Source organism: Porites lutea, chromosome 6 (genome assembly GCF_958299795.1).
Source record: "Porites lutea chromosome 6, jaPorLute2.1, whole genome shotgun sequence".
NCBI lineage: Eukaryota > Metazoa > Cnidaria > Anthozoa > Scleractinia > Poritidae > Porites > Porites lutea.
In genome coordinates, this window is record NC_133206.1 from 20,846,658 (window position 1) to 20,861,838 (window position 15,181).

The 15,181-nt window shown below is 38.8% G+C and overlaps 1 pseudogene; it reads left to right on the top strand.

Annotated features, from left to right (window-relative positions):
- Nucleotides 1-5,776: 5,776 nt before the first annotated feature.
- On the top strand, nucleotides 5,777-9,165 carry LOC140942002 (uncharacterized; annotated as a pseudogene).
- Nucleotides 9,166-15,181: the final 6,016 nt, after the last annotated feature.

The window sequence follows — 15,181 nt, forward strand, 5'->3', positions numbered from 1 at the left end:
ATTCAAGGTTACGAAAAAATACTGGGCGAACTGCAGAATACAGGCACCAATGAGAAAGAAAATAAAAAACAATTTCCTGTTCAAAGTCGGGTGAAACGTTTAATAGCGTCAAGAAGACTGAACTTGATTAAGGTTGTTCATTTCAGTTCTGTTCCAGCGTGCAGTTATTTGTCGTCCTAAAAATAGCTTCGTCTCCCACCGATCATTCCATGTCATATTTTTCGGACTTATTATTCAGTAATGACGGTACGATCAGGTAACTCGACTTGATGAGTTCTTTAATTTCATTTCATGTACTAGGCTTATATCTTACGCTGGAAAGATCTGCCAAATGTACATTAGCAAAGGTAGGTTCCTGTTTACAAGTGTAATAGACCTTTTTACCGATACGGCGGCCATAGTGAATTAATTCGATTTAAGGAGTATTATAGGATGCCAGGGGGCATGAGCACATTTCGTTCTTATTTTCGAGCGCTTTTCGGGACATTTTTTCTTAAAGTTTTCTTAGAATAATATTGTAATGAGAAAAAAGATCCTTGTACCGTGTTTGGATGTAATAATGATCGCCTTTTTCTAGTTTAGTATTAGAAGTATTAAGGTCTTCACTGTATATTTCTCAGGAAAAAGGCGATCATTATTACATCCAAACACAGCACAAGGATCTTTTTTCGCATAAGAATCTTATTCTACGAAAACTTTGAGAAAAAATGTCCTGAAAAGTGCTCGAAAATATAAACGAAATGTGCTCATGCCCCCTGGGCATCCTATAATACTCCTTAAATCGAATTAATTCAATATGGCCGCCGTATCGGTAAAAAGGTCTATTATCGAATACCATATAATTTGCATAAAGCTGCAGTGCACAGTTTGTTTTTTCTAGCCTTTAGATAAAAATTGACAACGTTTGCGTTATCTTTGCCGAAGAAAATATGTAATTTGTAGCTGTATACAGCGAAATATTACAGAGAAAATTGTAACTGTGCGGTACACGAGCGGCTTCCTATTGGTCTGGTAACTCGAAGAGCGAACTTGAGCTAGTGCCGTGTGTAACAAAATTTATAATTTTCATTTTAGCGCATACTTCAAGCTCTTCGCAAGATCAGAATCAAAAGATCATCTTTTTACATTACAAGGGAGGGTTTTTTAAGCGATAGATATATTCACCGAATTTTGTTTGGAAGTTTTAGCGTAAAATGGGGTTGACAGGCCTACAGGCCAAGTGGCTGAACATTGCGCATTCATGCAATTATATATCTGCCCCGTTGCATTTGCCCAATTATTTTATTCAACGGTCTAACTTATCTATAAACAAACTACTTTTAGTTAAAATGGCTTAGTCTAAATCGATGTGGCATGGGTGATATTGACCTTTCAATTTCTACCAAATTTGTGTACCTTTTGAGTACCGAAAAAGTGCTGTGAGAAGTTTTAGTCGTTCGTAGCTCAGGCTTAACCATTTTCAGATAAGAGTAGGTAAATGAAAAGAGGAAGGATAGTTCTTTCCAACTGTACGAATCACGATTAAGTTATTTTAATGATAAGGCTAGAATTAATTACTGTAAATCTCCTTCAGTTCACCAACATGGCGGCCCCTCGAGGCCTCGTCAAAACTGTCATTCCTGTATCTTTGAAACCAAAGAGAATTCGAACCTTAGAATATGCATTCAGTATTTAGGACACCATTCTAAGACTACATGCCGAAAATCAGCCAAATCGATAAGGTACCGTGTCAGGCCGAAGTTCGAATTTTACAGAAAATCACTCTTAAACGATGGAATTCGACAATGAATCTTGGTGTTGCCTTTTTGTTGCCGTGAGATTAGCGAGCAAATAGCACAATTGCCTGGCTCTTAGAAAACGAGTTAAACTGTTAGTAATAAAAGTCTATTAACCAAGTCTTGATCGATACTTCTGTTAAGCATATATTCAAATTGAGTAAAAAACGGTTTTCGTCAATTGCTAGAAGTTAAACTGACACGCTCATAATGTCATCGCAGGCAGTGAGGTCTCAGTAACAATGTACAAATGTTCAAATAATGGGCTTGAAAGTCTAGGCCATTTACGAGGTGGGAATTAAAGAAAATAAAACGTTCGTTCGAGCTTAGGAAAGTAGAATGTAACCTGTTTTTATTACATAAAAATCATGAAAAAAAGAATTGAATTCGACGATTAGCTGAGAGCAATCAGCAGTTTTAGTAAACATAGTGAGAGCAAGAACGAGAAAAGTTTGCTCAACGGAGGTGTTAAGTTTGTGAGCCAAACATATGATATGCGGTGCCGTAAACTGCCGCTTAAAAGCCCTGGGATTATACATCTTTGTAAGGGTTTTTAGAAGGGGTCTTGATAAATTAAACGGAGGGGCTTATATCCGAGGGGGATTATAACGGAATTGGAAAAAGCTCTTGGAAACAAGCTAACGCAGTGCTGATTTAAATATGTTTTGCAGTTACTGGTAAAAGCTTCAAAATATCACAATAAATCAAATTCATTTCAGTGCAAGTTAGAGGGGACAATATATTGGCGAGCCTGTTACTGGTGAGGCTTATATTAAAGTGTTTCTGTATTTTGTAGCTTCAAATGGCTTGTGCCGTTTTTCTTCAACTTTGACTGACGTTCACATGGATACCAGCACTAAATTGGCCACATTTTCTTTAGAAGAGGAAGTATATACCGAGTATATCCCAAACATGTCAAACTTTGTGGGCTATAATTTTAACATTTTGGGCGGTTTATTTGCAATTGCTTAAATTGCTATTTCACTACGTCAAGATTATATCTTCCGTTTAAATTGTTTTTTTAATTTATTTCCCCCGTTCACATCATCTCCCGGCGCGTCCAGTTCAGATCTGTTATATGAAAGGTAAAATATTTAAATTAAAAACGCCAGGGTGACATTCATTTCGATTGAGTATAGTGAACCCAAAATATTAACATAGAACTTGCACCATCACATTTAGCTATCCTCTTTTGTCTTAGAGAAAAATTAACTCGCCATGTACCTCTCCTCGACTCTCCAGTGAATTTTGCAGAACAATACAGTTCTCTAAAAGCTTGGTAGTTTGTCATTACCATGACTTTTCTCCGAAGCAACTACGTTCAAGCGAACCTTTTTTTAATATATCTGTTTTCCTTATGTGATAGCTTCATCATGTTGAAAACCAATTAGATATGTGGGTTGTATTTTCATTTTATTAAACGACAGAGCTATTGGCAATCTTGTTGCTGCCGTGCAATTGGCAAAACAAATAGCACAATTGTCTGATTTTTAGAAAACGCTGTCATGATCAGTGAAACAAAGTGTATTAGAGTCTTGATCGATACATCTGTAGAACAAATTGATTAAAAAAGGCTTTTTATTAATGTACTACTAATCGTCTCATCGCAGCCAGGAAGTCTTAACAGTATACACATGTTCAAAAAATGGGCTAAATTATGTCTGGGTCAGTTTGTACCATATACTTACGAGATGAGAATTAAAGAGAAAAAAATGCTTTACGTTCGTTTTTGCTGCTACTATCTCTCTTTTTAAATCCAGAATAAAAACATTTCTTCTTAGTTGATTAACCATTTGTAAATAATACTTGTTTTTTGCTGCATTTTTTCTGGTTTGTTTTGCTTTCTTTTTATCCTAATTGTATTTATTCATTATGTTCAGTCTTAGTTTAGGGAGGGAGCTCATATAAAAAGCCCCAAGGTTTCCATTTGAGCTTCCTCGCCAGAACATTTTTTTAAAATTCTTTTACTTGCAATTTACGTCTCTTTAATCTTTAAATAACATTTTTGTAATATATTGAATGTCTGTATGCATATGTATTTTTTTCTGGCAAAAAAAATACATTGAAACTAAACTGAAACAGTTTCAGAGCATGCTAAACCTTCTTTTTAAAGCGATGGCTTGTGCACAGCTCAGCATATAAAAACCAGTTCATACTCATGCGAATGAATTCTTATTTTCAAATAATAGAAAGAGCACCAGGACTTACACCTAATTGCAATAACATTGTTATGGAAAAAAATGCTAAAAGGAAGACAGGAAGAAGGCAAGTAGTAATTAATTAGACTTACTTGGGGTGCGTTCCTTTGGGATAATCCCAGGGGATGATCCGGAACAGGATCACTGATCTGAGATCACTCGGATAATGGTAGATTAAGGGACGGACCATTAGAAAACTCATAACGGAGGTGGGGGCGGGCGAAGTACAAAAAAAATATTCGCGCAAGGCAAAATTAAAGGGAAAAAAATTCATGCACGAAAATTAAACCTAAAAGATATTCATGCCACGGCCTAAAAACAGTTCACACAAGGAATTTGATAACGAAAAAAAATTCCTGTGGCTCAAAAATTCCCCACCCCCTACCATAACTTTTCTAATGGTCCGCCCCTAAATGAACCGATGAATCTATCCTGGACAAGGATTCATCACAGGCATCCCAAGCTCACTTTATGAGTGCGTCATGCAAATTTAACTTTCTTACAAGAGAGTCGGTGTCACGTTTTAGAAATGAGGAGGAGGAGGAGGGAAAATAATAAAATTGTGGAGGAGAGAATAAAAACATTGAGGAGAGAAAGTAATAAAATTGTGGAGGAGGGAATAAAACATTGAGGAGGGAAAATAATAAAATTGTTGAGGAGACAATAAAAATACGGAGGAGGGAAACGCAGGGTAAAAAAAAAATAGCTTGCTTTCTTTGACTATTTTCATAGATTCCTTCTAAATCTATGAGTATTTGTTTATTTTATTTTAGGGTCATAAAGTGGATTTCTTGTGTCTTAAGAGACGTGTCTGATTTTATCGCGAGCATTTAATAGTCGCGTATTTCAATTGATCCTTCTTAAGTTTTTTATTGTTTTGTGTTTTTATAATAATATGTCAAGACTGTCCCTTGGGTCTAGCTGTTGAGGCAATTTGTATGCAAATGTCGGGTTGTTAACTCGCATAATCATGAACTGACTAACGGTCCGTGAAAATGACAAAACTTCAATAGTTTTTCATTTCCTCGAGATAGAACGGAGACAACGGTTTTGTAATAGTCAGACAAAATTGAAGTAAAGAGTTTTCAGCTCTACTTTGTGTATGCGCGCGTGTGTTTTGTTTATATATCCGATTTATAGCGTTGAATAAGATATAGTAAGCCGTTTCTCGCGTTGCTAGGTGATCGCTTCTCTTATTCGTAGTTTTTTCAATAGACGGTGCGAAAACCGGGCTCAAGTTACTTAACGGGCAAGCCTATTGTGCCTAGAGTAGTAGAGAGACGCATATTAGTAAACCTATACCGAATTAGTTTGCAGGAAGGCACTCAATTAGTATGGAGGAAGAGCCTCATTAGTATGGAGGAAGACGCTGACTAGGCACTTAATAAGTATGAAGGAAGACAGTTATTAGTATGCAGGAATACCCTCATTAGTATGGAGGAAGACAGTTATGCATATTAATAAAAAAGAAGACAGGGGAAGACATACTAGACTACTAAAACCATATACCCTGAACTTCTGCTGGGCCTAAACAATTCGTAAGGGGTTTGTTTAAGGAGGACTTATATCCCGAGGGGGGGGGGGGGGGGCTTATAACCGAACTGAAACAAGGCCTATTATGGGAAATGTGAAAAATAATGAGTGAAAAGGCTCGACACTGGACCTACAGATGTTAAGCTGGTCGTGCTAACCTCTCGCTCACCGCACCTCTACACGCTTATATCATGTTAGAAAGCTAAAGAATGATGAATTTATCTTTCCCATTTTGTTTCTCGCTCTTCAGGTACAAAATCAATGCAATCACCAACAGAATGGGAAAGTATATCTGACATGTCCATCGAGATTAGTAGTTCACGCCAATTAATGTCATTATCACCATCGTCAACACCACTTTTGTCATCATCGACATCGTTGTCATTTTTTAATCACATCGACAACCTCACTATCGGCATCGTCAGCTATGCATTCACAATCGTTTCATTTATTATCATTAGTTGTAACACCTGAACTGGCATCATCGGCATCTTTGTCATTATCATCACGATCAATATCATCAGCTTCAATGTTGTCCTCATCCTCATCCTCGGCACCAACAACATCGCCCACTACGCAGTCAACGAGTTCATTACCACAGATGCCTCCATCATCATCATTATCATCGTTCTCATCTGCATCATTGCCATCATCAGAGTCAGTCCTATTAACAATGACATTATCGTCACCATCGCCATCATCAACACTACGAATAGAACGATCACCATCAGGGTTATCACAAGCAACAACACCGCCAACGTCCTCAACGCCATCATCGTCTCCATCGTCATCACAGTCGCCTGCTCTATCGCAATCATCGTCACAATCGGCATCACCAGCTCCGTCACAATCGCCAACACAATCGGTATCATCATCATCTTCTCCACCTCAATCACAGTCATCATCGCTATCGTCATCGCGATCGTCATCATCGTCCCCACCTCTATCACAGTCATCATCGTCATCGCCAACTCCATCAAAATGCCGATACAATCGGTATCATCATCATCATCGTCATCACCAGCTTCATCACAATCGCCTTCACAAACGGTATCATCATCATCATCGTCCCCACCACCATTACAGTCATCATCAGATACACCAGCTCCATCACAATCGGTATCATCATCATCATCATCAGTATCATCATCGTCGTCGTCGTCCCTTTCTCCGTTACAGTTATCATCACTACCAGCTCCATCAAAATCGACAACGCAATCCGTATCATCATCATCATCGGTATCATCATCATCGTCCCAACCTCTATCACAGTCATCACCAGCTCCATTGCCATCAGAATCATTATTTCTACCACCAACGTCATCACAATCATCGTCATTTTCGCCATCACGGTTGATATCGTCATCGTCAACAGCATTGCTATCACCATCGTCATCATTACCATCACCATGGCAATCGTCATCACAATCAATGTTGTCATCGGCAGCTCCATCACAATCACCAGTGACATTCCGATTGATTCAAGGTTCCGTAACCATTGAGTACAAGTAGACCCCTACCTATTCCGATATCAACTCAGAGGAGTACAAAACGTTTCATAGTGACCTCAATGAACATTTAACCAAAGTGCTCAAGAAAGCATACGACAAACTTTTTATAAAGGTGGAAATAAGTAACTTCCGTCAAGGAAGCCTCATTTTCGAGTACAGAATTTACTTCAAAATCACATGGAGCGTAAGCAGAACCGACGGATTGAAAGATGTCATTAGGAGAGCGGAAGGTGGTGATAAGAAGTTCAACCACACTACTAATGTAAGCAGCACGAGTGTATTTCCTACTGAGTGCCCTGAGGAACAAAAAGATAGTTCAGGATTATTACGATGGATCATTGTTCTCATCGTGTGTGGTCCCGTAATAGTGATCCTACTGATTCTTGTGGGAATTCAAAAGGTAAGTTAATCTTGGTCAAGAGCTCGTGCCTTCGAAGGTTATTCTTTACTCCAATCTTGTAATTCGATGGTAATGCTTAACGTATTGGTAGCACGTAAGGCTACCCGGAAAAAATCGAGGTATCGCATTGTTCTTATCGTTACATAGGGGGAAGGGTGGTGTTGGAGTCTCAGGTGTAATTTATGTTTCAGATCATTTCATAACTGATAAAATGGAAAATTGTATTCACATCTCCCTTATCACATAAGCTTAAACTTTAACTCCAATTCGTCATGATCACCATAATCAATCATTTGCCGTGCTTAAGTATGGACAAGTGTTACAAACTGATTTTCACGGCGAGAGGACGTCGAGGGAAACCATCAGGCTGAAAAAAGAGGTCACGTGAACAGACAGGAATCTTCATATCTCGGAACTCGGAACATTTTCCCACGATGTCTGTCTTCCTCTCTGGCGCACGCTCCGTCCAGTGTTCTTACCACAAATGATCTCACCGTAACATGCAATCTTGTACTCTCTTGTTTCGGCAGGTACAAAACAACAGACTCAAAAACAGCGCGTTTCAAGGGAGGAGCATTTATAAGTTCCGTGACGAGAAAAGACTATTTGTGCAGACGAATGTCTTCAACCCTTCTAGCTCCTCATTTGAAATGTACCAGTTGTCTGGCTCCGAACAAATATACACACCCAAGACGGCCTCTGCACGCCCTCATGGTAAAGAACTCAAGGTGAGAGTTACTAGTGCAATAGTTTGTCAATGCGTTTCGTTTTCATGGTATGTTACCATTCCTCAATTAAATGCCGGGACTAATTTGGCCTTTTTTTCGACTGGTAAAATGGGAAATAAATCTTTACTGGAAAATAGAAGAGAGAATTGGGGGAGGGGGGTGGGTATGAAGGAGGCGGGGATCAGGGAGTCTAAACCAACAGCCTTTCTTACCTTGCATTCCTGGCCACCCCTTCCAACCCCATCCTTCACCCACAAAAGTAACTCTTTCACTTTGATTTTCGAGCTCAGACGAATATAGTCAATTCTGATTTATTGGCAAAAAGTTTACCCTCCAGGTTTCAAACACCAATGTCTTAATCTAGTTTAGCACCTTTCCTTTGTTGCCACCTAAAAAGGCACTTGCAAATTTGTCATTACTAAATTAATATGTAAAACTCGTATACAGGACTGGACTTGGATTACAGGGCTGAGGGGTAAAGGAGGTGGCAGTAATTACTGACCCTTTAGGTGTTACTACGATTATACTTTAAAGGTTAAAAAAAAAATACAAAGAAATACTCCTGACACGTCCCTACTCGTCCCTCGCAGCCTCTCCCTAGTGGCGCGCTGGGTGTGATGGGAAAGAGGAAAGCGAGGGAGAGAGAGTTCTTCCCTTTTCCGTTCCCATCAATCTCTGCTCCTGGCGTGCGCGTTACGCAAAGCCGACCGGTGACGAGTCAGGAAATACTTCACAGGAAAATCCTACAACCATCAATGATTTCAGTCGATAAACGTACAATTTATAGATGATCATGAAGAATTAAAAGATCATAGCTGATTATTTACTCTCAATTTTTTTGTCTTTATTTAGACATTTAGTCCAGAACAGGAGAACTTAGCAACAGGCTTCTCGAATAGGAATTTCCTTGCTGATGAAGAAATTGAGATCCAAGAAAACGACAGTAAGCCAAGGGACGATGGCGACGGAGAGGAAGAAGCGGATTTTAATCAGGGAAATCAGTGATGAGCACGTAGCTCAGTTATACTGACCTTATAATTGTGACCTTCAAAATAATAAACATGTAAATGCTTGAACTATCAGCTGTAGTAACCAACGCATAACTTTGATTTGTAAGATAATACACACGTAACACAACGAAGGCGCTAAGAATTATCATGTAAGACCACATAAGCTGTCACATTAATGTAACGTATAATAAGGATTTTGCATTGATTTTGTAAAATAACATGCATGTTATTGCTTGCATGATATCCGTTGAGAACCATAATGCCGGATTACACTAAGGATAGATTATCAAAAACGTGAAACTAAGTGAACAACAACAACAACCACAACCTCAAGCATGTTAAGGCATGGCCTGAGGCTAATTTGCATAAAATCTTATAATGGTCATAACTTTGTGAAAATTTATCAGAACGTTCCAAAATCTGGCAATCTCGGAAAAATAGGTAACCTCAATTTTCCTGTAACGTAACAAATCAGATATCTGTGTCACGTGACCACTTGTGGTCGAGTATGGGGCTTTTTTGCGGACTAAATTTCGAACGTGAATACATCAATGTTTTGTTAAATTCATCATTGTTATGCGTAATAAAACAAATTGGAAAATAACATAAATCAATTTCGACCGGGGTACATCAAGTTCGAATGCTATACATCGATGTTGTTTAGCATAAATCGCTTTTCCGAATCATTCGAGCGTGACCGTATACAACTAAAAGATGTTCAATAAAACTAAAAGATGAGGAAGCGGAAATAGAAATGACCGGACGTCCGTTAGACGAAGCTCATACGTGCATGACATTACGTAACTAAAAGATGTTCCAATAAAACTAAAAGATGAGGAAGCGGAAATAGAAATGACCGGAAGTCACATAAAAGAAGAGGCCCCGAGAACTAACGCTTCCAATATGGCGGAAATAAAGACAGATGATTAGGTGAACCACAGACGTTTGAAAAGCATTATGCAGGGTGCACGTATTTGGTTGCCCAACATCGAAGGATTTTTTACGTCTTTGAGTAGGCTACTAGAAAGTGCAGAAGGGCAAAGGAACACTGCGTCGTACGACTCTGCTGAATTTTTTAGTCGCCGTTTGCGAGAAAACGAAAGAACTCTTGTCACTTTGGCTCTAAGAATAGAAGAAGCCTTCCCAAATGAAGTTGAGGTGATCTCTGATCTAAACGACTTGTTTTTATTATGAACGAACTTTCAAGGGACTTTGACAGAATTGTCGCCCTATTTGGGTTTCCCGATTGCGTCTGTAAATTAGTTACGGCATGTAAGACGGTGCGAACAAAATCTTGGACAGATCTAGATCTCGTGTTGTTTTCTGAGCTACTCTCCCGGTCCGCCATGTTGGTTAGAGAGAAAAAACATTGGCGAAAGCGCGGGAAAACTAACGTCATTTGGACCGGACTTTATCACTTCCTGTTTCCGGTCATTTCTATTTCCGCTTCCTCATCTATTAGTTTTATTGAACATCTTTTAGTTGTATACGGTCACGCTCGAATGATTCGGAAAAGCGATTTATGCTAAACAACATCGATGTATAGCATTCGAACTTGATGTACCCCGGTCGAAATTGATTTATGTTATTTTCCAATTTGTATTATTACGCATAACAATAATGAATTTAACAAAACATTGATGTATTCACGTTCGAAATTTAGTCCGCAAAAAAGCCCCATAGTCGAGTCCAGGAAAGAAAAGAAAACTAAAAATGGGGTGACGAGATGCCACACAGTATATATCAAATACAGTATTTTTGTTATTATATCATCATTTCTCGCTTGAATCTGGCCGGAATGGTTGACTCACGTTTTTATTTAATAAGTAATTAAGCAAAATAGATCACGTGACACTTTTCACCTGTTAAATTTAAAATTCTCTCCGTTCCGGCCACGGAAAAAATTCGTACGGTAAAGCAAACATTTACACATGGCTCGAACTTAGTTGTAATCAACTATTCCTACCCAATTTTGAAAATCTTTGGGGATATCATTATGACGCCACGTTTCACGTGACTACATCACTTCAACTCTAATTAATTCAACGCCTCGAAAGAAAGTTTCTCGAAAGTTTTTCGCAACTTTAAGAATTAAAATGCGTGGAAGAAAAACACCTTTATCTTCGTGGGGGGGGGGTCGAGAACAAAAATTGAACCATGCCTTAACATTTTTGAGAACGACACTGAAACATTTGCACAGTCGAAACTGACGCAGTTCATTAGCAGAATGATCCGGAAACTCAATATGAAGAAACAAAGCCACAAGGGAAAGAAAAGCTGCGCGTGTGCGTTCAGTGTGAGTCTTAATGCTACATACATATACACTCATCATACAGACATGCGTAAACTAGATAACCTGCTAATGTACATTATAGTATTAAAACACCTACAAAATAAAAATTAAGAGAGAAATATAAACATTTCAATTCTCTTTTAATTCTACGTTGAAAATCAGTCTCTCAATGGCCCGAGCATCGTTATTTAAACTTACTCCATAAATGAGTTGCTGTTATTATTGAATTTGGGGGATACTGAGACCCCGTTTTACGGTATGTGAAGAAACGTTTTCCCGAGAGAGGGTCACAGTCCCAGTCCAGTCAACTTCAGCGAGCGTTTATATGAGAATAAAGTTGACCCCTTTGCCCTTAACCTTTGCCCGAGCCAACAGCGTTCACGCATGTTCTGATTTTCCCGCCTTGACAGAGTCGACCTAGCTGGGCGAGCCAACGCGTCAACACAGCTATTTCGAGAAAGGTTAACGGAAAAAATGTGCTTGCGACAATCCCGAAATTAAGGGTAATATGGGATATGATCAATACGTTGTTCCTGACCCTGTAGCTGTTGAATCTTCTATTGTTGCTTTCCTTTAGCATTAGCAAAACATACGCCTATGGCCTCTCGTGCTATTCTTCCTAATTTCTTTGAGGAACAGTGAACTCAAAACCACCCACAACACCTTTCGGGATCGTCGCGTGCACTTTTTCCAACAACCTTTCTCGAAATTGCTGTATGGAGAAAAGCTGACCCGGCTAGGAGGGTGACCCTACCATCCTAAAAGAGTGACCCGGCTAGGAGGCCAAGTTTTGATGTCCTTTGATGAACCGCCCCAATTCATCGAAGGAGTGATAATCTTTCGTAGAAAGTGGGCAATACGTCAGCAAAAGTTGGGAATTTCGTTATTTAAAAAGCAGGCTCTTGACCCAATACGTACTCACATAAATTATCAATGGGGTGGTTCTTGTTATAACGACAAGTGCTTTTGTAGACTGGCCCCAGTCGTTGACAAGTTTAGTGGGGAGAGCTATCCATTAACTCTCGCCAGTGAATCACGTGTTAATCCAACCAATTGCGTTATCACTTGATACAGAGTATTCAGTGGATAACTAATAATAGCTCTATCTACCTTTTGAACAACCGGGGCCGATGAAGAGTCTAGATTTCTCCTTACTGCTGATAGAAGGAGAGAACGTAGGGACATATTTGAAATCTAATATCACAAGGACGATGATGTCTGGAATTTTTTTTTGCTACAGGCTTGTCGTTCAGGGATGCAATGCACATTTCTGAAACGTTAGCTAAGTCGATAAACGGAAAACGTTTCCTAAGTACGTGTTTCGCAGCTTGTCTTACTTCTATTATCTTCAGCAGAAAAGCAGTTTTAATAAATTAAAGTAATAATTATTCCAAAATTCAAGGCCTAGTGAGGAAGGAACTTTGAGAAGTTAAAGTCCGTTCTGTACTAGGAAGCCAATTTTAAAAAGTCTCTGAATATGCGATTGCGAGCGGCTGGTAAAGAGGCAGACGGAGAGTGATTAAAACGTTTGTAAATAGACACAAAGTCGACACGGAGGTATAGAGGTTCCTCAATGGGTTTTTCGGGATCTGTGTGGTGTCGTTGCGTTGCGTTACGTTATTGTAAAATTTCTGAGAGTAAATTTATTTTCTGTATGCATGAACTTGCTAATTCGTTTCTTTTGTTCAGAGTACATAAGTGTTTTTCACAAATGATAAAAATTTTTTCTTCGAGGCACAGATTACATTTTTTGCTAGCCTTGCCATATGTTTTACAATTCCTGAGTACTTTCCCCTGCACGTGAAAGGATCTGTAGGCATCTCTGAGAGTCCACACCCGTTTGGACAGTTCCGTCTCGTTTCTTCTGTTCGCGTGTCGGAAGGATGTCAAGTGATTTCTGTACTGTTCTTTGAAGTTAGTGGCTACTGAGTCCAATGTATGATTCTGTTGTTGTTCCAGTCGTTACAGTCGCTTGTTAAATCACGTTTTGTCTCAGGCAATTACCGTCAAGAAACCGGAATGCCCTCTTGAAGGTAATTGCCTGCAACCGACTATTAAACTTCAAAGAACGGTGCAGAAATCACTTGACATCATTAAAATTGTGACTCGCTGAAATACTTCTAGGGACCACTACTGACTTACTGCCCGGCGTCAGATAAAGGCTTTTAATCGGCCTTTTAATGATTTTTCATTGTTTTAAATTGCCAAGTAGTAGAGTGAGTTGATTTTTTTGCGCTAAACCAAGTTCAAAATCCAGGTAAAACTATTATATTATATATATATATATACTTTCCCCATATACAGCAACTTGTACATAGCACCTCTATCTGTTGTTCGATTATAGTTTACAGCTTGTTGACTGTTTTTCTTCTTCTCTTTGTTAAAGTAAACTGAATTACATAGGCTAGTAAGCAATCCATAATTCGAGGTAAAACTTTCTCAGTTTGCCGGACCGCTACCGATGGCTAAGATTGATTGACTTACCTATAATAATTATTCAAATTAAAGTTTAATTACAAATAAAGTGAAAACAACGAAAGACTACCATTTCTCCGAGAAGATAAGTTTTTATTATGATTCACCAAACAATCAATTGGCCAAATCATGAACGTGTTCCTGTTTTTCTGTGTGACGTCCAATTCAAATTACCAAGCTCTGCCAAACTTTCAAATCGAAGCAGTTTTCTAGCCGCTTTTTTTCCCGAGATATGCTGTCTTCAGTTGTCATGCGGGCCCGTAAGAACGAATTTGAAAGTGAGAGGGGACAAAAGTTAGCAGTGCTGGTGGCGTACTCAACTGTTATATGAACCCAAGGCCCATTTTTGTAAAAGAGGGGGTTTCGTGCCCTAGAGACATGGCGATGTTCCATCCTTTAAGCACTGTATATGAGGCTTCTTTAGCTCTTAGCTGAGAAAGTACTTCGCTTGTGCTACTAATTCCTGCAATAATTCGACCTCGCAACAGACTTTATTTTGGATAAAACAATTGATACGATGGCAAATAACAACCGTTGGTAACAGTTAGTCATCTTAGCAATCCCCCGAGGGGGACTGATGGCAGCCCCTTCTCCTCATTGATATCAACAGAATTGTTTTCTCGAAGGATTTAAATGAAAATAGAGGTTACTTCCCAGAGAACAGAAATGCTTTTGTTCTTTTTTGATGACCAAGATAGCCCTCTGTGACGTCACCTGCAAACCAGAATTATAAGGGTTCACTTTTCATTATATCTAAAAACAAAAGCCTTCGTATGCTCGCAAGCTTTTATTATGACGTTTGTTAAACTTGATTATACTATGAACATAGTGGCTTTTATGGTTATCAACAGCTGTTATTTATGCAGTGTATTTTCAAGATAGCTTCGCCATGTACCTCTCCGGCAAATTCCGCAGAACAGAAAAGCTCTCTGATTGTCTTCTGGCTTTAAAAAACATTAGTCACTGTCGGTGTGATGTTGCGAGCGTGAGTGAGCTGTTCTCTTTAAGAATATGTCCCTGCTTCGTAGTCTTCATTGCCAGAGAACTAATTAGCTAACTGACTAGTTTTAGTGATATTTTCATTTTGTTTTATGATTATTAAACTTTTTAACATAAACAAATGATTTTGTTTGTGTCTTTACCATCTGCAATGAAACAGAAAACAATCTTAAAGGTGCAATTCGGACTAGGACATTTGTCTGGTTTTCTTATACATATTTTCTTATCAAGTTCGTTAGTAAATGTTCTTAGTCTTAGT